Source organism: Haliotis asinina, chromosome 14 (assembly GCF_037392515.1).
Source record: "Haliotis asinina isolate JCU_RB_2024 chromosome 14, JCU_Hal_asi_v2, whole genome shotgun sequence".
Lineage (NCBI taxonomy): Eukaryota > Metazoa > Mollusca > Gastropoda > Lepetellida > Haliotidae > Haliotis > Haliotis asinina.
In genome coordinates, this window is record NC_090293.1 from 25,880,553 (window position 1) to 25,903,052 (window position 22,500).

The window sequence follows — 22,500 nt, forward strand, 5'->3', positions numbered from 1 at the left end:
AAGACTACACTGGTCGTGGCAAACTACCTTTACACCTATACATCACACCCAAATCCAATGCCTAATATTATTCCATTTTAAGGGTTTCTCCCAGACCACAATCTAATGTAGGATAACAACATGTGTGTGTCCCCAGATACTTCCTCTTAGCTTAACTGGAAAATGATCCCTATCTATTAGGCTAAGCTGTCAACTGGTCCCATGGTGTAATGGTTGGCACTCTGGACTTTGAATCCAGCGATCCGAGTTCAAATCTCGGTGGGACCTATATTTTTGCAGCAGAACAATGTCAAATTGGCCCAAATGCACGTAAGATAGCCACTGATGACTTCAACGAAAGGAAGGTCATTCTCATTGATGATGTTGGGGGTATATAAACCAACCAAAGCGCCTGCAATATAATTGTTTACATAACACATTTCTCCATTGGGAAGCAAACGTCAATGTTCGGTCAGAAGTAATGTCCCCATGAAAAAGAAATGTCAAGATCTGAAGGCAGAGAATAGACAGAGATGAAATTAAGACGAAACGCCCTGCTGATTGACTTTGTGAGGTACCTTATTGCGTAGTATCTACGTCCTGACAATGTAGCACATGTCCCACACCACAACTACACCTTGACAAGTCGCACATGGAATTTAGCAGGCGTCACAGTGGCTCAGTCACGCCAATCTCAAGGGAAGGGATTATCAGTAAGTCTGTAATGCTTGAGACTTTGGTACTGTGATGTGCGGTCCTATGGTGTAATGGTTAGCACTCTGGACTCTGAATCCAGCGATCCGAGTTCAAATCTCGGTAGGATCTACCAATGTTTTTTAGCAAGATTTTCATTCATTTTGATTGGGATGTGGGAAACAAAGCATAATGAATCAGAAGACTACACTGGTCGTGGCAAACTACCTTTACACCTCTACATCACACCCAAATCCAATGCCTAATATTATTCCATTTTAAGGGTTTCTCCCAGACCACAATCTAATGTAGGATAACAACATGTGTGTGTCCCCAGATACTTCCTCTTAGCTTAACTGGAAAATGATCCCTATCTATTAGGCTAAGCTGTCAACTGGTCCCATGCTGTAATGGTTAGCACTCTGGACTTTGAATCCTGCGATCCGAGTTCAAATCTCGGTGGGACCTATATTTTTGCAGCAGAACAATGTCAAATTGGCCCAAATGCACGTAAGATAGCCACTGATGACTTCAACGAAAGGAAGGTCATTCTCATTGATGATGTTGGGGGTATATAAACCAACCAAAGCGCCTGCAATATAATTGTTTACATAACACATTTCTCCATTGAGAAGCAAACGTCAATGTTCCTTCAGAAGTAATGTCCCCATGAAAAAGAAATGTCAAGATCTGAAGGCAGAGAATAGACAGAGATGAAATTAAGACGAAACGCCCTGCTGATTGACTTTGTGAGGTACCTTATTGCGTAGTATCTACGTCCTGACAATGTAGCACATGTCCCACACCACAACTACACCTTGACAAGTCGCACATGGAATTTAGCAGGCGTCACAGTGGCTCAGTCACGCCAGTCTCAAGGGAAGGGATTATCAGTAAGTCTGTAATGCTTAAGACTTTGGTACTGTGATGTGCGGTCCTATGGTGTAATGGTTAGCACTCTGGACTCTGAATCCAGCGATCCGAGTTCAAATCTCGGTAGGACCTACCAATGTTTTTTAGCAAGATTTTCATTCATTTTGATTGGGATGTGGGAAACAAAGCATAATGAATCAGAAGACTACACTGGTCGTGGCAAACTACCTTTACACCTATACATCACACCCAAATCCAATGCCTAATATTATTCCATTTTAAGGGTTTCTCCCAGACCACAATCTAATGTAGGATAACAACATGTGTGTGTCCCCAGATACTTCCTCTTAGCTTAACTGGAAAATGATCCCTATCTATTAGGCTAAGCTGTCAACTGGTCCCATGGTGTAATGGTTAGCACTCTGGACTTTGAATCCTGCGATCCGAGTTCAAATCTCGGTGGGACCTATATCTTTGCAGCAGAACAATGTCAAATTGGCCCAAATGCACGTAAGATAGCCACTGATGACTTCAACGAAAGGAAGGTCATTCTCATTGATGATGTTGGGGGTATATAAACCAACCAAAGCGCCTGCAATATAATTGTTTACATAACACATTTCTCCATTGGGAAGCAAACGTCAATGTTCGGTCAGAAGTAATGTCCCCATGAAAAAGAAATGTCAAGATCTGAAGGCAGAGAATAGACAGAGATGAAATTAAGACGAAACGCCCTGCTGATTGACTTTGTGAGGTACCTTATTGCGTAGTATCTACGTCCTGACAATGTAGCACATGTCCCACACCACAACTACACCTTGACAAGTCGCACATGGAATTTAGCAGGCGTCACAGTGGCTCAGTCACGCCAATCTCAAGGGAAGGGATTATCAGTAAGTCTGTAATGCTTAAGACTTTGGTACTGTGATGTGCGGTCCTATGGTGTAATGGTTAGCACTCTGGACTCTGAATCCAGCGATCCGAGTTCAAATCTCGGTAGGACCTACCGATGTTTTTTAGCAAGATTTTCATTCATTTTGATTGGGATGTGGGAAACAAAGCATAATGAATCAGAAGACTACACTGGTCGTGGCAAACTACCTTTACACCTCTACATCACACCCAAATCCAATGCCTAATATTATTCCATTTTAAGGGTTTCTCCCAGACCACAATCTAATGTAGGATAACAACATGTGTGTGTCCCCAGATACTTCCTCTTAGCTTAACTGGAAAATGATCCCTATCTATTAGGCTAAGCTGTCAACTGGTCCCATGGTGTAATGGTTAGCACTCTGGACTTTGAATCCTGCGATCCGAGTTCAAATCTCGGTGGGACCTATATTTTTGCAGCAGAACAATGTCAAATTGGCCCAAATGCACGTAAGATAGCCACTGATGACTTCAACGAAAGGAAGGTCATTCTCATTGATGATGTTGGGGGTATATAAACCAACCAAAGCGCCTGCAATATAATTGTTTACATAACACATTTCTCCATTGAGAAGCAAACGTCAATGTTCGGTCAGAAGTAATGTCCCCATGAAAAAGAAATGTCAAGATCTGAAGGCAGAGAATAGACAGAGATGAAATTAAGACGAAACGCCCTGCTGATTGACTTTGTGAGGTACCTTATTGCGTAGTATCTACGTCCTGACAATGTAGCACATGCCCCACACCACAACTACACCTTGACAAGTCGCACATGGAATTTAGCAGGCGTCACAGTGGCTCAGTCACGCCAATCTCAAGGGAAGGGATTATCAGTAAGTCTGTAATGCTTAAGACTTTGGTACTGTGATGTGCGGTCCTATGGTGTAATGGTTAGCACTCTGGACTCTGAATCCAGCGATCCGAGTTCAAATCTCGGTAGGACCTACCGATGTTTTTTAGCAAGATTTTCATTCATTTTGATTGGGATGTGGGAAACAAAGCATAATGAATCAGAAGACTACACTGGTCGTGGCAAACTACCTTTACACCTCTACATCACACCCAAATCCAATGCCTAATATTATTCCATTTTAAGGGTTTCTCCCAGACCACAATCTAATGTAGGATAACAACATGTGTGTGTCCCCGGATACTTCCTCTTAGCTTAACTGGAAAATGATCCCTATCTATTAGGCTAAGCTGTCAACTGGTCCCATGGTGTAATGGTTAGCACTCTGGACTTTGAATCCAGCGATCCGAGTTCAAATCTCGGTGGGACCTATATTTTTGCAGCAGAACAATGTCAAATTGGCCCAAATGCACGTAAGATAGCCACTGATGACTTCAACGAAAGGAAGGTCATTCTCATTGATGATGTTGGGGGTATATAAACCAACCAAAGCGCCTGCAATATAATTGTTTACATAACACATTTCTCCATTGGGAAGCAAACGTCAATGTTCGGTCAGAAGTAATGTCCCCATGAAAAAGAAATGTCAAGATCTGAAGGCAGAGAATAGACAGAGATGAAATTAAGACGAAACGCCCTGCTGATTGACTTTGTGAGGTACCTTATTGCGTAGTATCTACGTCCTGACAATGTAGCACATGTCCCACACCACAACTACACCTTGACAAGTCGCACATGGAATTTAGCAGGCGTCACAGTGGCTCAGTCACGCCAATCTCAAGGGAAGGGATTATCAGTAAGTCTGTAATGCTTGAGACTTTGGTACTGTGATGTGCGGTCCTATGGTGTAATGGTTAGCACTCTGGACTCTGAATCCAGCGATCCGAGTTCAAATCTCGGTAGGACCTACCAATGTTTTTTAGCAAGATTTTCATTCATTTTGATTGGGATGTGGGAAACAAAGCATAATGAATCAGAAGACTACACTGGTCGTGGCAAACTACCTTTACACCTCTACATCACACCCAAATCCAATGCCTAATATTATTCCATTTTAAGGGTTTCTCCCAGACCACAATCTAATGTAGGATAACAACATGTGTGTGTCCCCAGATACTTCCTCTTAGCTTAACTGGAAAATGATCCCTATCTATTAGGCTAAGCTGTCAACTGGTCCCATGGTGTAATGGTTAGCACTCTGGACTTTGAATCCTGCGATCCGAGTTCAAATCTCGGTGGGACCTATATCTTTGCAGCAGAACAATGTCAAATTGGCCCAAATGCACGTAAGATAGCCACTGATGACTTCAACGAAAGGAAGGTCATTCTCATTGATGATGTTGGGGGTATATAAACCAACCAAAGCGCCTGCAATATAATTGTTTACATAACACATTTCTCCATTGGGAAGCAAACGTCAATGTTCGGTCAGAAGTAATGTCCCCATGAAAAAGAAATGTCAAGATCTGAAGGCAGAGAATAGACAGAGATGAAATTAAGACGAAACGCCCTGCTGATTGACTTTGTGAGGTACCTTATTGCGTAGTATCTACGTCCTGACAATGTAGCACATGTCCCACACCACAACTACACCTTGACAAGTCGCACATGGAATTTAGCAGGCGTCACAGTGGCTCAGTCACGCCAATCTCAAGGGAAGGGATTATCAGTAAGTCTGTAATGCTTAAGACTTTGGTACTGTGATGTGCGGTCCTATGGTGTAATGGTTAGCACTCTGGACTCTGAATCCAGCGATCCGAGTTCAAATCTCGGTAGGACCTACCGATGTTTTTTAGCAAGATTTTCATTCATTTTGATTGGGATGTGGGAAACAAAGCATAATGAATCAGAAGACTACACTGGTCGTGGCAAACTACCTTTACACCTCTACATCACACCCAAATCCAATGCCTAATATTATTCCATTTTAAGGGTTTCTCCCAGACCACAATCTAATGTAGGATAACAACATGTGTGTGTCCCCAGATACTTCCTCTTAGCTTAACTGGAAAATGATCCCTATCTATTAGGCTAAGCTGTCAACTGGTCCCATGGTGTAATGGTTAGCACTCTGGACTTTGAATCCTGCGATCCGAGTTCAAATCTCGGTGGGACCTATATTTTTGCAGCAGAACAATGTCAAATTGGCCCAAATGCACGTAAGATAGCCACTGATGACTTCAACGAAAGGAAGGTCATTCTCATTGATGATGTTGGGGGTATATAAACCAACCAAAGCGCCTGCAATATAATTGCTTACATAACACATTTCTCCATTGAGAAGCAAACGTCAATGTTCGGTCAGAAGTAATGTCCCCATGAAAAAGAAATGTCAAGATCTGAAGGCAGAGAATAGACAGAGATGAAATTAAGACGAAACGCCCTGCTGATTGACTTTGTGAGGTACCTTATTGCGTAGTATCTACGTCCTGACAATGTAGCACATGCCCCACACCACAACTACACCTTGACAAGTCGCACATGGAATTTAGCAGGCGTCACAGTGGCTCAGTCACGCCAATCTCAAGGGAAGGGATTATCAGTAAGTCTGTAATGCTTAAGACTTTGGTACTGTGATGTGCGGTCCTATGGTGTAATGGTTAGCACTCTGGACTCTGAATCCAGCGATCCGAGTTCAAATCTCGGTAGGACCTACCGATGTTTTTTAGCAAGATTTTCATTCATTTTGATTGGGATGTGGGAAACAAAGCATAATGAATCAGAAGACTACACTGGTCGTGGCAAACTACCTTTACACCTCTACATCACACCCAAATCCAATGCCTAATATTATTCCATTTTAAGGGTTTCTCCCAGACCACAATCTAATGTAGGATAACAACATGTGTGTGTCCCCGGATACTTCCTCTTAGCTTAACTGGAAAATGATCCCTATCTATTAGGCTAAGCTGTCAACTGGTCCCATGGTGTAATGGTTAGCACTCTGGACTTTGAATCCAGCGATCCGAGTTCAAATCTCGGTGGGACCTATATTTTTGCAGCAGAACAATGTCAAATTGGCCCAAATGCACGTAAGATAGCCACTGATGACTTCAACGAAAGGAAGGTCATTCTCATTGATGATGTTGGGGGTATATAAACCAACCAAAGCGCCTGCAATATAATTGTTTACATAACACATTTCTCCATTGGGAAGCAAACGTCAATGTTCGGTCAGAAGTAATGTCCCCATGAAAAAGAAATGTCAAGATCTGAAGGCAGAGAATAGACAGAGATGAAATTAAGACGAAACGCCCTGCTGATTGACTTTGTGAGGTACCTTATTGCGTAGTATCTACGTCCTGACAATGTAGCACATGTCCCACACCACAACTACACCTTGACAAGTCGCACATGGAATTTAGCAGGCGTCACAGTGGCTCAGTCACGCCAATCTCAAGGGAAGGGATTATCAGTAAGTCTGTAATGCTTGAGACTTTGGTACTGTGATGTGCGGTCCTATGGTGTAATGGTTAGCACTCTGGACTCTGAATCCAGCGATCCGAGTTCAAATCTCGGTAGGACCTACCAATGTTTTTTAGCAAGATTTTCATTCATTTTGATTGGGATGTGGGAAACAAAGCATAATGAATCAGAAGACTACACTGGTCGTGGCAAACTACCTTTACACCTCTACATCACACCCAAATCCAATGCCTAATATTATTCCATTTTAAGGGTTTCTCCCAGACCACAATCTAATGTAGGATAACAACATGTGTGTGTCCCCAGATACTTCCTCTTAGCTTAACTGGAAAATGATCCCTATCTATTAGGCTAAGCTGTCAACTGGTCCCATGGTGTAATGGTTAGCACTCTGGACTTTGAATCCTGCGATCCGAGTTCAAATCTCGGTGGGACCTATATCTTTGCAGCAGAACAATGTCAAATTGGCCCAAATGCACGTAAGATAGCCACTGATGACTTCAACGAAAGGAAGGTCATTCTCATTGATGATGTTGGGGGTATATAAACCAACCAAAGCGCCTGCAATATAATTGTTTACATAACACATTTCTCCATTGGGAAGCAAACGTCAATGTTCGGTCAGAAGTAATGTCCCCATGAAAAAGAAATGTCAAGATCTGAAGGCAGAGAATAGACAGAGATGAAATTAAGACGAAACGCCCTGCTGATTGACTTTGTGAGGTACCTTATTGCGTAGTATCTACGTCCTGACAATGTAGCACATGTCCCACACCACAACTACACCTTGACAAGTCGCACATGGAATTTAGCAGGCGTCACAGTGGCTCAGTCACGCCAATCTCAAGGGAAGGGATTATCAGTAAGTCTGTAATGCTTAAGACTTTGGTACTGTGATGTGCGGTCCTATGGTGTAATGGTTAGCACTCTGGACTCTGAATCCAGCGATCCGAGTTCAAATCTCGGTAGGACCTACCGATGTTTTTTAGCAAGATTTTCATTCATTTTGATTGGGATGTGGGAAACAAAGCATAATGAATCAGAAGACTACACTGGTCGTGGCAAACTACCTTTACACCTCTACATCACACCCAAATCCAATGCCTAATATTATTCCATTTTAAGGGTTTCTCCCAGACCACAATCTAATGTAGGATAACAACATGTGTGTGTCCCCAGATACTTCCTCTTAGCTTAACTGGAAAATGATCCCTATCTATTAGGCTAAGCTGTCAACTGGTCCCATGGTGTAATGGTTAGCACTCTGGACTTTGAATCCTGCGATCCGAGTTCAAATCTCGGTGGGACCTATATTTTTGCAGCAGAACAATGTCAAATTGGCCCAAATGCACGTAAGATAGCCACTGATGACTTCAACGAAAGGAAGGTCATTCTCATTGATGATGTTGGGGGTATATAAACCAACCAAAGCGCCTGCAATATAATTGTTTACATAACACATTTCTCCATTGAGAAGCAAACGTCAATGTTCGGTCAGAAGTAATGTCCCCATGAAAAAGAAATGTCAAGATCTGAAGGCAGAGAATAGACAGAGATGAAATTAAGACGAAACGCCCTGCTGATTGACTTTGTGAGGTACCTTATTGCGTAGTATCTACGTCCTGACAATGTAGCACATGCCCCACACCACAACTACACCTTGACAAGTCGCACATGGAATTTAGCAGGCGTCACAGTGGCTCAGTCACGCCAATCTCAAGGGAAGGGATTATCAGTAAGTCTGTAATGCTTAAGACTTTGGTACTGTGATGTGCGGTCCTATGGTGTAATGGTTAGCACTCTGGACTCTGAATCCAGCGATCCGAGTTCAAATCTCGGTAGGACCTACCGATGTTTTTTAGCAAGATTTTCATTCATTTTGATTGGGATGTGGGAAACAAAGCATAATGAATCAGAAGACTACACTGGTCGTGGCAAACTACCTTTACACCTCTACATCACACCCAAATCCAATGCCTAATATTATTCCATTTTAAGGGTTTCTCCCAGACCACAATCTAATGTAGGATAACAAGATGTGTGTGTCCCCAGATACTTCCTCTTAGCTTAACTGGAAAATGATCCCTATCTATTAGGCTAAGCTGTCAACTGGTCCCATGGTGTAATGGTTAGCACTCTGGACTTTGAATCCAGCGATCCGAGTTCAAATCTCGGTGGGACCTATATTTTTGCAGCAGAACAATGTCAAATTGGCCCAAATGCACGTAAGATAGCCACTGATGACTTCAACGAAAGGAAGGTCATTCTCATTGATGATGTTGGGGGTATATAAACCAACCAAAGCGCCTGCAATATAATTGTTTACATAACACATTTCTCCATTGGGAAGCAAACGTCAATGTTCGGTCAGAAGTAATGTCCCCATGAAAAAGAAATGTCAACATCTGAAGGCAGAGAATAAACAGAGATGAAATTAAGACGAAACGCCCTGCTGATTGACTTTGTGAGGTACCTTATTGCGTAGTATCTACGTCCTGACAATGTAGCACATGTCCCACACCACAACTACACCTTGACAAGTCGCACATGGAATTTAGCAGGCGTCACAGTGGCTCAGTCACGCCAATCTCAAGGGAAGGGATTATCAGTAAGTCTGTAATGCTTAAGACTTTGGTACTGTGATGTGCGGTCCCATGGTGTAATGGTTAGCACTCTGGACTCTGAATCCAGCAATCCGAGTTCAAATCTCGGTAGGACCTACCGATGTTTTTTAGCAAGATTTTCATTCATTTTGATTGGGATGTGGGAAACAAAGCATAATGAATCAGAAGACTACACTGGTCGTGGCAAACTACCTTTACACCTCTACATCACACCCAAATCCAATGCCTAATATTATTCCATTTTAAGGGTTTCTCCCAGACCACAATCTAATGTAGGATAACAACATGTGTGTGTCCCCAGATACTTCCTCTTAGCTTAACTGGAAAATGATCCCTATCTATTAGGCTAAGCTGTCAACTGGTCCCATGGTGTAATGGTTAGCACTCTGGACTTTGAATCCTGCGATCCGAGTTCAAATCTCGGTGGGACCTATATCTTTGCAGCAGAACAATGTCAAATTGGCCCAAATGCACGTAAGATAGCCACTGATGACTTCAACGAAAGGAAGGTCATTCTCATTGATGATGTTGGGGGTATATAAACCAACCAAAGCGCCTGCAATATAATTGTTTACATAACACATTTCTCCATTGGGAAGCAAACGTCAATGTTCGGTCAGAAGTAATGTCCCCATGAAAAAGAAATGTCAAGATCTGAAGGCAGAGAATAGACAGAGATGAAATTAAGACGAAACGCCCTGCTGATTGACTTTGTGAGGTACCTTATTGCGTAGTATCTACGTCCTGACAATGTAGCACATGCCCCACACCACAACTACACCTTGACAAGTCGCACATGGAATTTAGCAGGCGTCACAGTGGCTCAGTCACGCCAATCTCAAGGGAAGGGATTATCAGTAAGTCTGTAATGCTTAAGACTTTGGTACTGTGATGTGCGGTCCTATGGTGTAATGGTTAGCACTCTGGACTCTGAATCCAGCGATCCGAGTTCAAATCTCGGTAGGACCTACCGATGTTTTTTAGCAAGATTTTCATTCATTTTGATTGGGATGTGGGAAACAAAGCATAATGAATCAGAAGACTACACTGGTCGTGGCAAACTACCTTTACACCTCTACATCACACCCAAATCCAATGCCTAATATTATTCCATTTTAAGGGTTTCTCCCAGACCACAATCTAATGTAGGATAACAACATGTGTGTGTCCCCGGATACTTCCTCTTAGCTTAACTGGAAAATGATCCCTATCTATTAGGCTAAGCTGTCAACTGGTCCCATGGTGTAATGGTTAGCACTCTGGACTTTGAATCCAGCGATCCGAGTTCAAATCTCGGTGGGACCTATATTTTTGCAGCAGAACAATGTCAAATTGGCCCAAATGCACGTAAGATAGCCACTGATGACTTCAACGAAAGGAAGGTCATTCTCATTGATGATGTTGGGGGTATATAAACCAACCAAAGCGCCTGCAATATAATTGTTTACATAACACATTTCTCCATTGGGAAGCAAACGTCAATGTTCGGTCAGAAGTAATGTCCCCATGAAAAAGAAATGTCAAGATCTGAAGGCAGAGAATAGACAGAGATGAAATTAAGACGAAACGCCCTGCTGATTGACTTTGTGAGGTACCTTATTGCGTAGTATCTACGTCCTGACAATGTAGCACATGTCCCACACCACAACTACACCTTGACAAGTCGCACATGGAATTTAGCAGGCGTCACAGTGGCTCAGTCACGCCAATCTCAAGGGAAGGGATTATCAGTAAGTCTGTAATGCTTAAGACTTTGGTACTGTGATGTGCGGTCCTATGGTGTAATGGTTAGCACTCTGGACTCTGAATCCAGCGATCCGAGTTCAAATCTCGGTAGGACCTACCGATGTTTTTTAGCAAGATTTTCATTCATTTTGATTGGGATGTGGGAAACAAAGCATAATGAATCAGAAGACTACACTGGTCGTGGCAAACTACCTTTACACCTCTACATCACACCCAAATCCAATGCCTAATATTATTCCATTTTAAGGGTTTCTCCCAGACCACAATCTAATGTAGGATAACAACATGTGTGTGTCCCCAGATACTTCCTCTTAGCTTAACTGGAAAATGATCCCTATCTATTAGGCTAAGCTGTCAACTGGTCCCATGGTGTAATGGTTAGCACTCTGGACTTTGAATCCAGCGATCCGAGTTCAAATCTCGGTGGGACCTATATTTTTGCAGCAGAACAATGTCAAATTGGCCCAAATGCACGTAAGATAGCCACTGATGACTTCAACGAAAGGAAGGTCATTCTCATTGATGATGTTGGGGGTATATAAACCAACCAAAGCGCCTGCAATATAATTGTTTACATAACACATTTCTCCATTGGGAAGCAAACGTCAATGTTCGGTCAGAAGTAATGTCCCCATGAAAAAGAAATGTCAAGATCTGAAGGCAGAGAATAGACAGAGATGAAATTAAGACGAAACGCCCTGCTGATTGACTTTGTGAGGTACCTTATTGCGTAGTATCTACGTCCTGACAATGTAGCACATGTCCCACACCACAACTACACCTTGACAAGTCGCACATGGAATTTAGCAGGCGTCACAGTGGCTCAGTCACGCCAATCTCAAGGGAAGGGATTATCAGTAAGTCTGTAATGCTTAAGACTTTGGTACTGTGATGTGCGGTCCTATGGTGTAATGGTTAGCACTCTGGACTCTGAATCCAGCGATCCGAGTTCAAATCTCGGTAGGACCTACCGATGTTTTTTAGCAAGATTTTCATTCATTTTGATTGGGATGTGGGAAACAAAGCATAATGAATCAGAAGACTACACTGGTCGTGGCAAGCTACCTTTACACCTCTACATCACACCCAAATCCAATGCCTAATATTATTCCATTTTAAGGGTTTCTCCCAGACCACAATCTAATGTAGGATAACAACATGTGTGTGTCCCCAGATACTTCCTCTTAGCTTAACTGGAAAATGATCCCTATCTATTAGGCTAAGCTGTCAACTGGTCCCATGGTGTAATGGTTAGCACTCTGGACTTTGAATCCAGCGATCCGAGTTCAAATCTCGGTGGGACCTATATTTTTGCAGCAGAACAATGTCAAATTGGCCCAAATGCACGTAAGATAGCCACTGATGACTTCAACGAAAGGAAGGTCATTCTCATTGATGATGTTGGGGGTATATAAACCAACCAAAGCGCCTGCAATATAATTGTTTACATAACACATTTCTCCATTGGGAAGCAAACGTCAATGTTCGGTCAGAAGTAATGTCCCCATGAAAAAGAAATGTCAACATCTGAAGGCAGAGAATAAACAGAGATGAAATTAAGACGAAACGCCCTGCTGATTGACTTTGTGAGGTACCTTATTGCGTAGTATCTACGTCCTGACAATGTAGCACATGTCCCACACCACAACTACACCTTGACAAGTCGCACATGGAATTTAGCAGGCGTCACAGTGGCTCAGTCACGCCAATCTCAAGGGAAGGGATTATCAGTAAGTCTGTAATGCTTAAGACTTTGGTACTGTGATGTGCGGTCCTATGGTGTAATGGTTAGCACTCTGGACTCTGAATCCAGCAATCCGAGTTCAAATCTCGGTAGGACCTACCGATGTTTTTTAGCAAGATTTTCATTCATTTTGATTGGGATGTGGGAAACAAAGCATAATGAATCAGAAGACTACACTGGTCGTGGCAAACTACCTTTACACCTCTACATCACACCCAAATCCAATGCCTAATATTATTCCATTTTAAGGGTTTCTCCCAGACCACAATCTAATGTAGGATAACAACATGTGTGTGTCCCCGGATACTTCCTCTTAGCTTAACTGGAAAATGATCCCTATCTATTAGGCTAAGCTGTCAACTGGTCCCATGGTGTAATGGTTAGCACTCTGGACTTTGAATCCAGCGATCCGAGTTCAAATCTCGGTGGGACCTATATTTTTGCAGCAGAACAATGTCAAATTGGCCCAAATGCACGTAAGATAGCCACTGATGACTTCAACGAAAGGAAGGTCATTCTCATTGATGATGTTGGGGGTATATAAACCAACCAAAGCGCCTGCAATATAATTGTTTACATAACACATTTCTCCATTGAGAAGCAAACGTCAATGTTCGGTCAGAAGTAATGTCCCCATGAAAAAGAAATGTCAAGATCTGAAGGCAGAGAATAGACAGAGATGAAATTAAGACGAAACGCCCTGCTGATTGACTTTGTGAGGTACCTTATTGCGTAGTATCTACGTCCTGACAATGTAGCACATGCCCCACACCACAACTACACCTTGACAAGTCGCACATGGAATTTAGCAGGCGTCACAGTGGCTCAGTCACGCCAATCTCAAGGGAAGGGATTATCAGTAAGTCTGTAATGCTTAAGACTTTGGTACTGTGATGTGCGGTCCTATGGTGTAATGGTTAGCACTCTGGACTCTGAATCCAGCGATCCGAGTTCAAATCTCGGTAGGACCTACCGATGTTTTTTAGCAAGATTTTCATTCATTTTGATTGGGATGTGGGAAACAAAGCATAATGAATCAGAAGACTACACTGGTCGTGGCAAACTACCTTTACACCTCTACATCACACCCAAATCCAATGCCTAATATTATTCCATTTTAAGGGTTTCTCCCAGACCACAATCTAATGTAGGATAACAACATGTGTGTGTCCCCAGATACTTCCTCTTAGCTTAACTGGAAAATGATCCCTATCTATTAGGCTAAGCTGTCAACTGGTCCCATGGTGTAATGGTTAGCACTCTGGACTTTGAATCCAGCGATCCGAGTTCAAATCTCGGTGGGACCTATATTTTTGCAGCAGAACAATGTCAAATTGGCCCAAATGCACGTAAGATAGCCACTGATGACTTCAACGAAAGGAAGGTCATTCTCATTGATGATGTTGGGGGTATATAAACCAACCAAAGCGCCTGCAATATAATTGTTTACATAACACATTTCTCCATTGGGAAGCAAACGTCAATGTTCGGTCAGAAGTAATGTCCCCATGAAAAAGAAATGTCAAGATCTGAAGGCAGAGAATAGACAGAGATGAAATTAAGACGAAACGCCCTGCTGATTGACTTTGTGAGGTACCTTATTGCGTAGTATCTACGTCCTGACAATGTAGCACATGTCCCACACCAAAACTACACCTTGACAAGTCGCACATGGAATTTAGCAGGCGTCACAGTGGCTCAGTCACGCCAATCTCAAGGAAAGGGATTATCAGTAAGTCTGTAATGCTTAAGACTTTGGTACTGTGATGTGCGGTACTATGGTGTAATGGTTAGCACTCTGGACTCTGAATCCAGCGATCCGAGTTCAAATCTCGGTAGGACCTACCGATGTTTTTTAGCAAGATTTTCATTCATTTTGATTGGGATGTGGGAAACAAAGCATAATGAATCAGAAGACTACACTGGTCGTGGCAAACTACCTTTACACCTCTACATCACACCCAAATCCAATGCCTAATATTATTCCATTTTAAGGGTTTCTCCCAGACCACAATCTAATGTAGGATAACAACATGTGTGTGTCCCCGGATACTTCCTCTTAGCTTAACTGGAAAATGATCCCTATCTATTAGGCTAAGCTGTCAACTGGTCCCATGGTGTAATGGTTAGCACTCTGGACTTTGAATCCAGCGATCCGAGTTCAAATCTCGGTGGGACCTATATTTTTGCAGCAGAACAATGTCAAATTGGCCCAAATGCACGTAAGATAGCCACTGATGACTTCAACGAAAGGAAGGTCATTCTCATTGATGATGTTGGGGGTATATAAACCAACCAAAGCGCCTGCAATATAATTGTTTACATAACACATTTCTCCATTGAGAAGCAAACGTCAATGTTCGGTCAGAAGTAATGTCCCCATGAAAAAGAAATGTCAAGATCTGAAGGCAGAGAATAGACAGAGATGAAATTAAGACGAAACGCCCTGCTGATTGACTTTGTGAGGTACCTTATTGCGTAGTATCTACGTCCTGACAATGTAGCACATGCCCCACACCACAACTACACCTTGACAAGTCGCACATGGAATTTAGCAGGCGTCACAGTGGCTCAGTCACGCCAATCTCAAGGGAAGGGATTATCAGTAAGTCTGTAATGCTTAAGACTTTGGTACTGTGATGTGCGGTCCTATGGTGTAATGGTTAGCACTCTGGACTCTGAATCCAGCGATCCGAGTTCAAATCTCGGTAGGACCTACCGATGTTTTTTAGCAAGATTTTCATTCATTTTGATTGGGATGTGGGAAACAAAGCATAATGAATCAGAAGACTACACTGGTCGTGGCAAACTACCTTTACACCTCTACATCACACCCAAATCCAATGCCTAATATTATTCCATTTTAAGGGTTTCTCCCAGACCACAATCTAATGTAGGATAACAACATGTGTGTGTCCCCAGATACTTCCTCTTAGCTTAACTGGAAAATGATCCCTATCTATTAGGCTAAGCTGTCAACTGGTCCCATGGTGTAATGGTTAGCACTCTGGACTTTGAATCCAGCGATCCGAGTTCAAATCTCGGTGGGACCTATATTTTTGCAGCAGAACAATGTCAAATTGGCCCAAATGCACGTAAGATAGCCACTGATGACTTCAACGAAAGGAAGGTCATTCTCATTGATGATGTTGGGGGTATATAAACCAACCAAAGCGCCTGCAATATAATTGTTTACATAACACATTTCTCCATTGGGAAGCAAACGTCAATGTTCGGTCAGAAGTAATGTCCCCATGAAAAAGAAATGTCAAGATCTGAAGGCAGAGAATAGACAGAGATGAAATTAAGACGAAACGCCCTGCTGATTGACTTTGTGAGGTACCTTATTGCGTAGTATCTACGTCCTGACAATGTAGCACATGTCCCACACCAAAACTACACCTTGACAAGTCGCACATGGAATTTAGCAGGCGTCACAGTGGCTCAGTCACGCCAATCTCAAGGAAAGGGATTATCAGTAAGTCTGTAATGCTTAAGACTTTGGTACTGTGATGTGCGGTACTATGGTGTAATGGTTAGCACTCTGGACTCTGAATCCAGCGATCCGAGTTCAAATCTCGGTAGGACCTACCGATGTTTTTTAGCAAGATTTTCATTCATTTTGATTGGGATGTGGGAAACAAAGCATAATGAATCAGAAGACTACACTGGTCGTGGCAAACTACCTTTACACCTCTACATCACACCCAAATCCAATGCCTAATATTATTCCATTTTAAGGGTTTCTCCCAGACCACAATCTAATGTAGGATAACAACATGTGTGTGTCCCCAGATACTTCCTCTTAGCTTAACTGGAAAATGATCCCTATCTATTAGGCTAAGCTGTCAACTGGTCCCATGGTGTAATGGTTAGCACTCTGGACTTTGAATCCAGCGATCCGAGTTCAAATCTCGGTGGGACCTATATTTTTGCAGCAGAACAATGTCAAATTGGCCCAAATGCACGTAAGATAGCCACTGATGACTTCAACGAAAGGAAGGTCATTCTCATTGATGATGTTGGGGGTATATAAACCAACCAAAGCGCCTGCAATATAATTGTTTACATAACACATTTCTCCATTGGGAAGCAAACGTGAATGTTCGGTCAGAAGTAATGTCCCCATGAAAAAGAAATGTCAAGATCTGAAGGCAGAGAATAGACAGAGATGAAATTAAGACGAAACGCCCTGCTGATTGACTTTGTGAGGTACCTTATTGCGTAGTATCTACGTCCTGACAATGTAGCACATGTCCCACACCAAAACTACACCTTGACAAGTCGCACATGGAATTTAGCAGGCGTCACAGTGGCTCAGTCACGCCAATCTCAAGGAAAGGGATTATCAGTAAGTCTGTAATGCTTAAGACTTTGGTACTGTGATGTGCGGTACTATGGTGTAATGGTTAGCACTCTGGACTCTGAATCCAGCGATCCGAGTTCAAATCTCGGTAGGACCTACCGATGTTTTTTAGCAAGATTTTCATTCATTTTGATTGGGATGTGGGAAACAAAGCATAATGAATCAGAAGACTACACTGGTCGTGGCAAACTACCTTTACACCTCTACATCACACCCAAATCCAATGCCTAATATTATTCCATTTTAAGGGTTTCTCCCAGACCACAATCTAATGTAGGATAACAACATGTGTGTGTCCCCAGATACTTCCTCTTAGCTTAACTGGAAAATGATCCCTATCTATTAGGCTAAGCTGTCAACTGGTCCCATGGTGTAATGGTTAGCACTCTGGACTTTGAATCCAGCGATCCGAGTTCAAATCTCGGTGGGACCTATATTTTTGCAGCAGAACAATGTCAAATTGGCCCAAATCCACGTAAGATAGCCACTGATGACTTCAACGAAAGGAAGGTCATTCTCATTGATGATGCTGGGCGTATATAAACCAACCAAAGCGCCTGCAATATAATTGTTTACATAACACATTTCTCCATTGGGAAGCAAACGTCAATGTTCGGTCAGAAGTAATGTCTCCATGAAAAAGAAATGTCAACATCTGAAGGCAGAGAATAGACAGAGATGAAATTAAGACGAAACGCCCTGCTGATTGACTTTGTGAGGTACCTTATTGCGTAGTATCTACGTCCTGACAATGTAGCACATGTCCCACACCACAACTACACCTTGACAAGTCGCACATGGAATTTAGCAGGCGTCACAGTGGCTCAGTCACGCCAATCTCGGGAAGGGATTATCAGTAAGTCTGTAATGCTTAAGACTTTGGTACTGTGATGTGCGGTCCTATGGTGTAATGGTTAGCACTCTGGACTCTGAATCCAGCGATCCGAGTTCAAATCTCGGTAGGACCTACCAATGTTTTTTAGCAAGATTTTCATTCATTTTGATTGGGATGTGGGAAACAAAGCATAATGAATCAGAAGACTACACTGGTCGTGGCAAACTACCTTTGCACCTCTACATCACACCCAAATCCAATGCCTAATATTATTCCATTTTAAGGGTTTCTCCCAGACCACAATCTAATGTAGGATAACAACATGTGTGTGTCCCCAGATACTTCCTCTTAGCTTAACTGGAAAATGATCCCTATCTATTAGGCTAAGCTGTCAACTGGTCCCATGGTGTAATGGTTAGCACTCTGGACTTTGAATCCAGCGATCCGAGTTCAAATCTCGGTGGGACCTATATTTTTGCAGCAGAACAATGTCAAATTGGCCCAAATGCACGTAAGATAGCCACTGATGACTTCAACGAAAGGAAGGTCATTCTCATTGATTATGTTGGGCGTATATAAACCAACCAAAGCGCCTGCAATATAATTGTTTACATAACACATTTCTCCATTGGGAAGCAAACGTCAATGTTCGGTCAGAAGTAATGTCCCCATTAAATAGAAATGTCAACATCTGAAGGCAGAGAATAGACAGAGATAAAATTAAGACGAAACGCCCTGCTGATTGACTTTGTGAGGTACCTTATTGCGTAGTATCTACGTCCTGACAATGTAGCACATGTCCCACACCACAACTACACCTTGACAAGTCGCACATGGAATTTAGCAGGCGTCACAGTGGCTCAGTCACGCCAATCTCAAGGGAAGGGATTATCAGTAAGTCTGTAATGCTTAAGACTTTGGTACTGTGATGTGCGGTCCTATGGTGTAATGGTTAGCACTCTGGACTCTGAATCCAGCAATCCGAGTTCAAATCTCGGTAGGACCTACCGATGTTTTTTAGCAAGATTTTCATTCATTTTGATTGGGATGTGGGAAACAAAGCATAATGAATCAGAAGACTACACTGGTCGTGGCAAACTACCTTTACACCTCTACATCACACCCAAATCCAATGCCTAATATTATTCCATTTTAAGGGTTTCTCCCAGACCACAATCTAATGTAGGATAACAACATGTGTGTGTCCCCAGATACTTCCTCTTAGCTTAACTGGAAAATGATCCCTATCTATTAGGCTAAGCTGTCAACTGGTCCCATGGTGTAATGGTTAGCACTCTGGACTTTGAATCCAGCGATCCGAGTTCAAATCTCGGTGGGACCTATATTTTTGCAGCAGAACAATGTCAAATTGGCCCAAATGCACGTAAGATAGCCACTGATGACTTCAACGAAAGGAAGGTCATTCTCATTGATGATGTTGGGCGTATATAAACCAACCAAAGCGCCTGCAATATAATTGTTTACATAACACATTTCTCCATTGGGAAGCAAACGTCAATGTTCGGTCAGAAGTAATGTCCCCATTAAATAGAAATGTCAACATCTGAAGGCAGAGAATAGACAGAGATGAAATTAAGACGAAACGCCCTGCTGATTGACTTTGTGAGGTACCTTATTGCGTAGTATCTACGTCCTGACAATGTAGCACATGTCCCACACCACAACTACACCTTGACAAGTCGCACATGGAATTTAGCAGGCGTCACAGTGGCTCAGTCACGCCAATCTCAAGGGAAGGGATTATCAGTAAGTCTGTAATGCTTAAGACTTTGGTACTGTGATGTGCGGTCCTATGGTGTAATGGTTAGCACTCTGGACTCTGAATCCAGCGATCTAAGTTCAAATCTCGGTAGGACCTACCGATGTTTTTTAGCAAGATTTTCATTCATTTTGATTGGGATGTGGGAAACAAAGCATAATGAATCAGAAGACTACACTGGTCGTGGCAAACTACCTTTGCACCTCTACATCACACCCAAATCCAATGCCTAATATTATTCCATTTTAAGGGTTTCTCCCAGACCACAATCTAATGTAGGATAACAACATGTGTGTGTCCCCAGATACTTCCTCTTAGCTTAACTGGAAAATGATCCCTATCTATTAGGCTAAGCTGTCAACTGGTCCCATGGTGTAATGGTTAGCACTCTGGACTTTGAATCCAGCGATCCGAGTTCAAATCTCGGTGGGACCTATATTTTTGCAGCAGAACAATGTCAAATTGGCCCAAATCCACGTAAGATAGCCACTGATGACTTCAACGAAAGGAAGGTCATTCTCATTGATGATGCTGGGCGTATATAAACCAACCAAAGCGCCTGCAATATAATTGTTTACATAACACATTTCTCCATTGGGAAGCAAACGTCAATGTTCGGTCAGAAGTAATGTCTCCATGAAAAAGAAATGTCAACATCTGAAGGCAGAGAATAGACAGAGATGAAATTAAGACGAAACGCCCTGCTGATTGACTTTGTGAGGTACCTTATTGCGTAGTATCTACGTCCTGACAATGTAGCACATGTCCCACACCACAACTACACCTTGACAAGTCGCACATGGAATTTAGCAGGCGTCACAGTGGCTCAGTCACGCCAATCTCGGGAAGGGATTATCAGTAAGTCTGTAATGCTTAAGACTTTGGTACTGTGATGTGCGGTCCTATGGTGTAATGGTTAGCACTCTGGACTCTGAATCCAGCGATCCGAGTTCAAATCTCGGTAGGACCTACCAATGTTTTTTAGCAAGATTTTCATTCATTTTGATTGGGATGTGGGAAACAAAGCATAATGAATCAGAAGACTACACTGGTCGTGGCAAACTACCTTTGCACCTCTACATCACACCCAAATCCAATGCCTAATATTATTCCATTTTAAGGGTTTCTCCCAGACCACAATCTAATGTAGGATAACAACATGTGTGTGTCCCCAGATACTTCCTCTTAGCTTAACTGGAAAATGATCCCTATCTATTAGGCTAAGCTGTCAACTGGTCCCATGGTGTAATGGTTAGCACTCTGGACTTTGAATCCAGCGATCCGAGTTCAAATCTCGGTGGGACCTATATTTTTGCAGCAGAACAATGTCAAATTGGCCCAAATGCACGTAAGATAGCCACTGATGACTTCAACGAAAGGAAGGTCATTCTCATTGATTATGTTGGGCGTATATAAACCAACCAAAGCGCCTGCAATATAATTGTTTACATAACACATTTCTCCATTGGGAAGCAAACGTCAATGTTCGGTCAGAAGTAATGTCCCCATTAAATAGAAATGTCAACATCTGAAGGCAGAGAATAGACAGAGATAAAATTAAGACGAAACGCCCTGCTGATTGACTTTGTGAGGTACCTTATTGCGTAGTATCTACGTCCTGACAATGTAGCACATGTCCCACACCACAACTACACCTTGACAAGTCGCACATGGAATTTAGCAGGCGTCACAGTGGCTCAGTCACGCCAATCTCAAGGGAAGGGATTATCAGTAAGTCTGTAATGCTTAAGACTTTGGTACTGTGATGTGCGGTCCTATGGTGTAATGGTTAGCACTCTGGACTCTGAATCCAGCAATCCGAGTTCAAATCTCGGTAGGACCTACCGATGTTTTTTAGCAAGATTTTCATTCATTTTGATTGGGATGTGGGAAACAAAGCATAATGAATCAGAAGACTACACTGGTCGTGGCAAACTACCTTTACACCTCTACATCACACCCAAATCCAATGCCTAATATTATTCCATTTTAAGGGTTTCTCCCAGACCACAATCTAATGTAGGATAACAACATGTGTGTGTCCCCAGATACTTCCTCTTAGCTTAACTGGAAAATGATCCCTATCTATTAGGCTAAGCTGTCAACTGGTCCCATGGTGTAATGGTTAGCACTCTGGACTTTGAATCCAGCGATCCGAGTTCAAATCTCGGTGGGACCTATATTTTTGCAGCAGAACAATGTCAAATTGGCCCAAATGCACGTAAGATAGCCACTGATGACTTCAACGAAAGGAAGGTCATTCTCATTGATGATGTTGGGCGTATATAAACCAACCAAAGCGCCTGCAATATAATTGTTTACATAACACATTTCTCCATTGGGAAGCAAACGTCAATGTTCGGTCAGAAGTAATGTCCCCATTAAATAGAAATGTCAACATCTGAAGGCAGAGAATAGACAGAGATGAAATTAAGACGAAACGCCCTGCTGATTGACTTTGTGAGGTACCTTATTGCGTAGTATCTACGTCCTGACAATGTAGCACATGTCCCACACCACAACTACACCTTGACAAGTCGCACATGGAATTTAGCAGGCGTCACAGTGGCTCAGTCACGCCAATCTCAAGG

The 22,500-nt window shown here is 42.6% G+C and overlaps 51 non-coding genes across 51 annotated transcripts; all 51 read left to right on the forward strand.

The window, feature by feature from the left end:
* Positions 1-195: 195 nt before the first annotated feature.
* Trnaq-uug (transfer RNA glutamine (anticodon UUG)) lies at positions 196-267 on the forward strand. Its single transcript has one exon. It is a non-coding gene; the product is annotated as a tRNA-Gln (tRNA).
* Positions 268-732: 465 nt separating this feature from the next.
* Positions 733-804, forward strand: Trnaq-cug (transfer RNA glutamine (anticodon CUG)). The gene has a single exon. It is a non-coding gene; the product is annotated as a tRNA-Gln (tRNA).
* A 264-nt stretch (positions 805-1,068) lies between these two features.
* Positions 1,069-1,140, forward strand: Trnaq-uug (transfer RNA glutamine (anticodon UUG)). The gene has a single exon. It is a non-coding gene; the product is annotated as a tRNA-Gln (tRNA).
* A 465-nt stretch (positions 1,141-1,605) lies between these two features.
* Trnaq-cug (transfer RNA glutamine (anticodon CUG)) lies at positions 1,606-1,677 on the forward strand. Its single transcript has one exon. It is a non-coding gene; the product is annotated as a tRNA-Gln (tRNA).
* Positions 1,678-1,941: 264 nt separating this feature from the next.
* Trnaq-uug (transfer RNA glutamine (anticodon UUG)) lies at positions 1,942-2,013 on the forward strand. The gene has a single exon. It is a non-coding gene; the product is annotated as a tRNA-Gln (tRNA).
* A 465-nt stretch (positions 2,014-2,478) lies between these two features.
* Positions 2,479-2,550, forward strand: Trnaq-cug (transfer RNA glutamine (anticodon CUG)). The gene has a single exon. It is a non-coding gene; the product is annotated as a tRNA-Gln (tRNA).
* Positions 2,551-2,814: 264 nt separating this feature from the next.
* Positions 2,815-2,886, forward strand: Trnaq-uug (transfer RNA glutamine (anticodon UUG)). The gene has a single exon. It is a non-coding gene; the product is annotated as a tRNA-Gln (tRNA).
* Positions 2,887-3,351: 465 nt separating this feature from the next.
* Trnaq-cug (transfer RNA glutamine (anticodon CUG)) lies at positions 3,352-3,423 on the forward strand. The gene has a single exon. It is a non-coding gene; the product is annotated as a tRNA-Gln (tRNA).
* A 264-nt stretch (positions 3,424-3,687) lies between these two features.
* Positions 3,688-3,759, forward strand: Trnaq-uug (transfer RNA glutamine (anticodon UUG)). The gene has a single exon. It is a non-coding gene; the product is annotated as a tRNA-Gln (tRNA).
* A 465-nt stretch (positions 3,760-4,224) lies between these two features.
* Positions 4,225-4,296, forward strand: Trnaq-cug (transfer RNA glutamine (anticodon CUG)). The gene has a single exon. It is a non-coding gene; the product is annotated as a tRNA-Gln (tRNA).
* A 264-nt stretch (positions 4,297-4,560) lies between these two features.
* Positions 4,561-4,632, forward strand: Trnaq-uug (transfer RNA glutamine (anticodon UUG)). Its single transcript has one exon. It is a non-coding gene; the product is annotated as a tRNA-Gln (tRNA).
* A 465-nt stretch (positions 4,633-5,097) lies between these two features.
* On the forward strand, positions 5,098-5,169 carry Trnaq-cug (transfer RNA glutamine (anticodon CUG)). The gene has a single exon. It is a non-coding gene; the product is annotated as a tRNA-Gln (tRNA).
* Positions 5,170-5,433: 264 nt separating this feature from the next.
* On the forward strand, positions 5,434-5,505 carry Trnaq-uug (transfer RNA glutamine (anticodon UUG)). Its single transcript has one exon. It is a non-coding gene; the product is annotated as a tRNA-Gln (tRNA).
* Positions 5,506-5,970: 465 nt separating this feature from the next.
* Trnaq-cug (transfer RNA glutamine (anticodon CUG)) lies at positions 5,971-6,042 on the forward strand. The gene has a single exon. It is a non-coding gene; the product is annotated as a tRNA-Gln (tRNA).
* A 264-nt stretch (positions 6,043-6,306) lies between these two features.
* Trnaq-uug (transfer RNA glutamine (anticodon UUG)) lies at positions 6,307-6,378 on the forward strand. Its single transcript has one exon. It is a non-coding gene; the product is annotated as a tRNA-Gln (tRNA).
* Positions 6,379-6,843: 465 nt separating this feature from the next.
* Positions 6,844-6,915, forward strand: Trnaq-cug (transfer RNA glutamine (anticodon CUG)). Its single transcript has one exon. It is a non-coding gene; the product is annotated as a tRNA-Gln (tRNA).
* Positions 6,916-7,179: 264 nt separating this feature from the next.
* Positions 7,180-7,251, forward strand: Trnaq-uug (transfer RNA glutamine (anticodon UUG)). Its single transcript has one exon. It is a non-coding gene; the product is annotated as a tRNA-Gln (tRNA).
* A 465-nt stretch (positions 7,252-7,716) lies between these two features.
* Trnaq-cug (transfer RNA glutamine (anticodon CUG)) lies at positions 7,717-7,788 on the forward strand. Its single transcript has one exon. It is a non-coding gene; the product is annotated as a tRNA-Gln (tRNA).
* Positions 7,789-8,052: 264 nt separating this feature from the next.
* On the forward strand, positions 8,053-8,124 carry Trnaq-uug (transfer RNA glutamine (anticodon UUG)). Its single transcript has one exon. It is a non-coding gene; the product is annotated as a tRNA-Gln (tRNA).
* Positions 8,125-8,589: 465 nt separating this feature from the next.
* Positions 8,590-8,661, forward strand: Trnaq-cug (transfer RNA glutamine (anticodon CUG)). The gene has a single exon. It is a non-coding gene; the product is annotated as a tRNA-Gln (tRNA).
* Positions 8,662-8,925: 264 nt separating this feature from the next.
* Positions 8,926-8,997, forward strand: Trnaq-uug (transfer RNA glutamine (anticodon UUG)). Its single transcript has one exon. It is a non-coding gene; the product is annotated as a tRNA-Gln (tRNA).
* A 465-nt stretch (positions 8,998-9,462) lies between these two features.
* Positions 9,463-9,534, forward strand: Trnaq-cug (transfer RNA glutamine (anticodon CUG)). The gene has a single exon. It is a non-coding gene; the product is annotated as a tRNA-Gln (tRNA).
* Positions 9,535-9,798: 264 nt separating this feature from the next.
* Positions 9,799-9,870, forward strand: Trnaq-uug (transfer RNA glutamine (anticodon UUG)). Its single transcript has one exon. It is a non-coding gene; the product is annotated as a tRNA-Gln (tRNA).
* A 465-nt stretch (positions 9,871-10,335) lies between these two features.
* Positions 10,336-10,407, forward strand: Trnaq-cug (transfer RNA glutamine (anticodon CUG)). Its single transcript has one exon. It is a non-coding gene; the product is annotated as a tRNA-Gln (tRNA).
* Positions 10,408-10,671: 264 nt separating this feature from the next.
* Trnaq-uug (transfer RNA glutamine (anticodon UUG)) lies at positions 10,672-10,743 on the forward strand. Its single transcript has one exon. It is a non-coding gene; the product is annotated as a tRNA-Gln (tRNA).
* Positions 10,744-11,208: 465 nt separating this feature from the next.
* Trnaq-cug (transfer RNA glutamine (anticodon CUG)) lies at positions 11,209-11,280 on the forward strand. Its single transcript has one exon. It is a non-coding gene; the product is annotated as a tRNA-Gln (tRNA).
* A 264-nt stretch (positions 11,281-11,544) lies between these two features.
* On the forward strand, positions 11,545-11,616 carry Trnaq-uug (transfer RNA glutamine (anticodon UUG)). The gene has a single exon. It is a non-coding gene; the product is annotated as a tRNA-Gln (tRNA).
* A 465-nt stretch (positions 11,617-12,081) lies between these two features.
* Positions 12,082-12,153, forward strand: Trnaq-cug (transfer RNA glutamine (anticodon CUG)). The gene has a single exon. It is a non-coding gene; the product is annotated as a tRNA-Gln (tRNA).
* A 264-nt stretch (positions 12,154-12,417) lies between these two features.
* Positions 12,418-12,489, forward strand: Trnaq-uug (transfer RNA glutamine (anticodon UUG)). Its single transcript has one exon. It is a non-coding gene; the product is annotated as a tRNA-Gln (tRNA).
* A 465-nt stretch (positions 12,490-12,954) lies between these two features.
* Trnaq-cug (transfer RNA glutamine (anticodon CUG)) lies at positions 12,955-13,026 on the forward strand. The gene has a single exon. It is a non-coding gene; the product is annotated as a tRNA-Gln (tRNA).
* Positions 13,027-13,290: 264 nt separating this feature from the next.
* On the forward strand, positions 13,291-13,362 carry Trnaq-uug (transfer RNA glutamine (anticodon UUG)). Its single transcript has one exon. It is a non-coding gene; the product is annotated as a tRNA-Gln (tRNA).
* Positions 13,363-13,827: 465 nt separating this feature from the next.
* On the forward strand, positions 13,828-13,899 carry Trnaq-cug (transfer RNA glutamine (anticodon CUG)). Its single transcript has one exon. It is a non-coding gene; the product is annotated as a tRNA-Gln (tRNA).
* A 264-nt stretch (positions 13,900-14,163) lies between these two features.
* Positions 14,164-14,235, forward strand: Trnaq-uug (transfer RNA glutamine (anticodon UUG)). Its single transcript has one exon. It is a non-coding gene; the product is annotated as a tRNA-Gln (tRNA).
* Positions 14,236-14,700: 465 nt separating this feature from the next.
* Positions 14,701-14,776, forward strand: Trnaq-cug (transfer RNA glutamine (anticodon CUG)). Its single transcript has one exon. It is a non-coding gene; the product is annotated as a tRNA-Gln (tRNA).
* Positions 14,777-15,036: 260 nt separating this feature from the next.
* On the forward strand, positions 15,037-15,108 carry Trnaq-uug (transfer RNA glutamine (anticodon UUG)). The gene has a single exon. It is a non-coding gene; the product is annotated as a tRNA-Gln (tRNA).
* A 465-nt stretch (positions 15,109-15,573) lies between these two features.
* On the forward strand, positions 15,574-15,645 carry Trnaq-cug (transfer RNA glutamine (anticodon CUG)). The gene has a single exon. It is a non-coding gene; the product is annotated as a tRNA-Gln (tRNA).
* A 264-nt stretch (positions 15,646-15,909) lies between these two features.
* Trnaq-uug (transfer RNA glutamine (anticodon UUG)) lies at positions 15,910-15,981 on the forward strand. The gene has a single exon. It is a non-coding gene; the product is annotated as a tRNA-Gln (tRNA).
* Positions 15,982-16,446: 465 nt separating this feature from the next.
* Positions 16,447-16,522, forward strand: Trnaq-cug (transfer RNA glutamine (anticodon CUG)). Its single transcript has one exon. It is a non-coding gene; the product is annotated as a tRNA-Gln (tRNA).
* A 260-nt stretch (positions 16,523-16,782) lies between these two features.
* Trnaq-uug (transfer RNA glutamine (anticodon UUG)) lies at positions 16,783-16,854 on the forward strand. Its single transcript has one exon. It is a non-coding gene; the product is annotated as a tRNA-Gln (tRNA).
* Positions 16,855-17,319: 465 nt separating this feature from the next.
* Positions 17,320-17,395, forward strand: Trnaq-cug (transfer RNA glutamine (anticodon CUG)). The gene has a single exon. It is a non-coding gene; the product is annotated as a tRNA-Gln (tRNA).
* A 260-nt stretch (positions 17,396-17,655) lies between these two features.
* Trnaq-uug (transfer RNA glutamine (anticodon UUG)) lies at positions 17,656-17,727 on the forward strand. Its single transcript has one exon. It is a non-coding gene; the product is annotated as a tRNA-Gln (tRNA).
* Positions 17,728-18,190: 463 nt separating this feature from the next.
* Trnaq-cug (transfer RNA glutamine (anticodon CUG)) lies at positions 18,191-18,262 on the forward strand. The gene has a single exon. It is a non-coding gene; the product is annotated as a tRNA-Gln (tRNA).
* Positions 18,263-18,526: 264 nt separating this feature from the next.
* Positions 18,527-18,598, forward strand: Trnaq-uug (transfer RNA glutamine (anticodon UUG)). The gene has a single exon. It is a non-coding gene; the product is annotated as a tRNA-Gln (tRNA).
* A 465-nt stretch (positions 18,599-19,063) lies between these two features.
* Trnaq-cug (transfer RNA glutamine (anticodon CUG)) lies at positions 19,064-19,135 on the forward strand. Its single transcript has one exon. It is a non-coding gene; the product is annotated as a tRNA-Gln (tRNA).
* A 264-nt stretch (positions 19,136-19,399) lies between these two features.
* Positions 19,400-19,471, forward strand: Trnaq-uug (transfer RNA glutamine (anticodon UUG)). The gene has a single exon. It is a non-coding gene; the product is annotated as a tRNA-Gln (tRNA).
* Positions 19,472-19,936: 465 nt separating this feature from the next.
* Positions 19,937-20,008, forward strand: Trnaq-cug (transfer RNA glutamine (anticodon CUG)). Its single transcript has one exon. It is a non-coding gene; the product is annotated as a tRNA-Gln (tRNA).
* Positions 20,009-20,272: 264 nt separating this feature from the next.
* Positions 20,273-20,344, forward strand: Trnaq-uug (transfer RNA glutamine (anticodon UUG)). The gene has a single exon. It is a non-coding gene; the product is annotated as a tRNA-Gln (tRNA).
* Positions 20,345-20,807: 463 nt separating this feature from the next.
* Positions 20,808-20,879, forward strand: Trnaq-cug (transfer RNA glutamine (anticodon CUG)). The gene has a single exon. It is a non-coding gene; the product is annotated as a tRNA-Gln (tRNA).
* Positions 20,880-21,143: 264 nt separating this feature from the next.
* Trnaq-uug (transfer RNA glutamine (anticodon UUG)) lies at positions 21,144-21,215 on the forward strand. Its single transcript has one exon. It is a non-coding gene; the product is annotated as a tRNA-Gln (tRNA).
* Positions 21,216-21,680: 465 nt separating this feature from the next.
* On the forward strand, positions 21,681-21,752 carry Trnaq-cug (transfer RNA glutamine (anticodon CUG)). Its single transcript has one exon. It is a non-coding gene; the product is annotated as a tRNA-Gln (tRNA).
* A 264-nt stretch (positions 21,753-22,016) lies between these two features.
* Positions 22,017-22,088, forward strand: Trnaq-uug (transfer RNA glutamine (anticodon UUG)). The gene has a single exon. It is a non-coding gene; the product is annotated as a tRNA-Gln (tRNA).
* Positions 22,089-22,500: the final 412 nt, after the last annotated feature.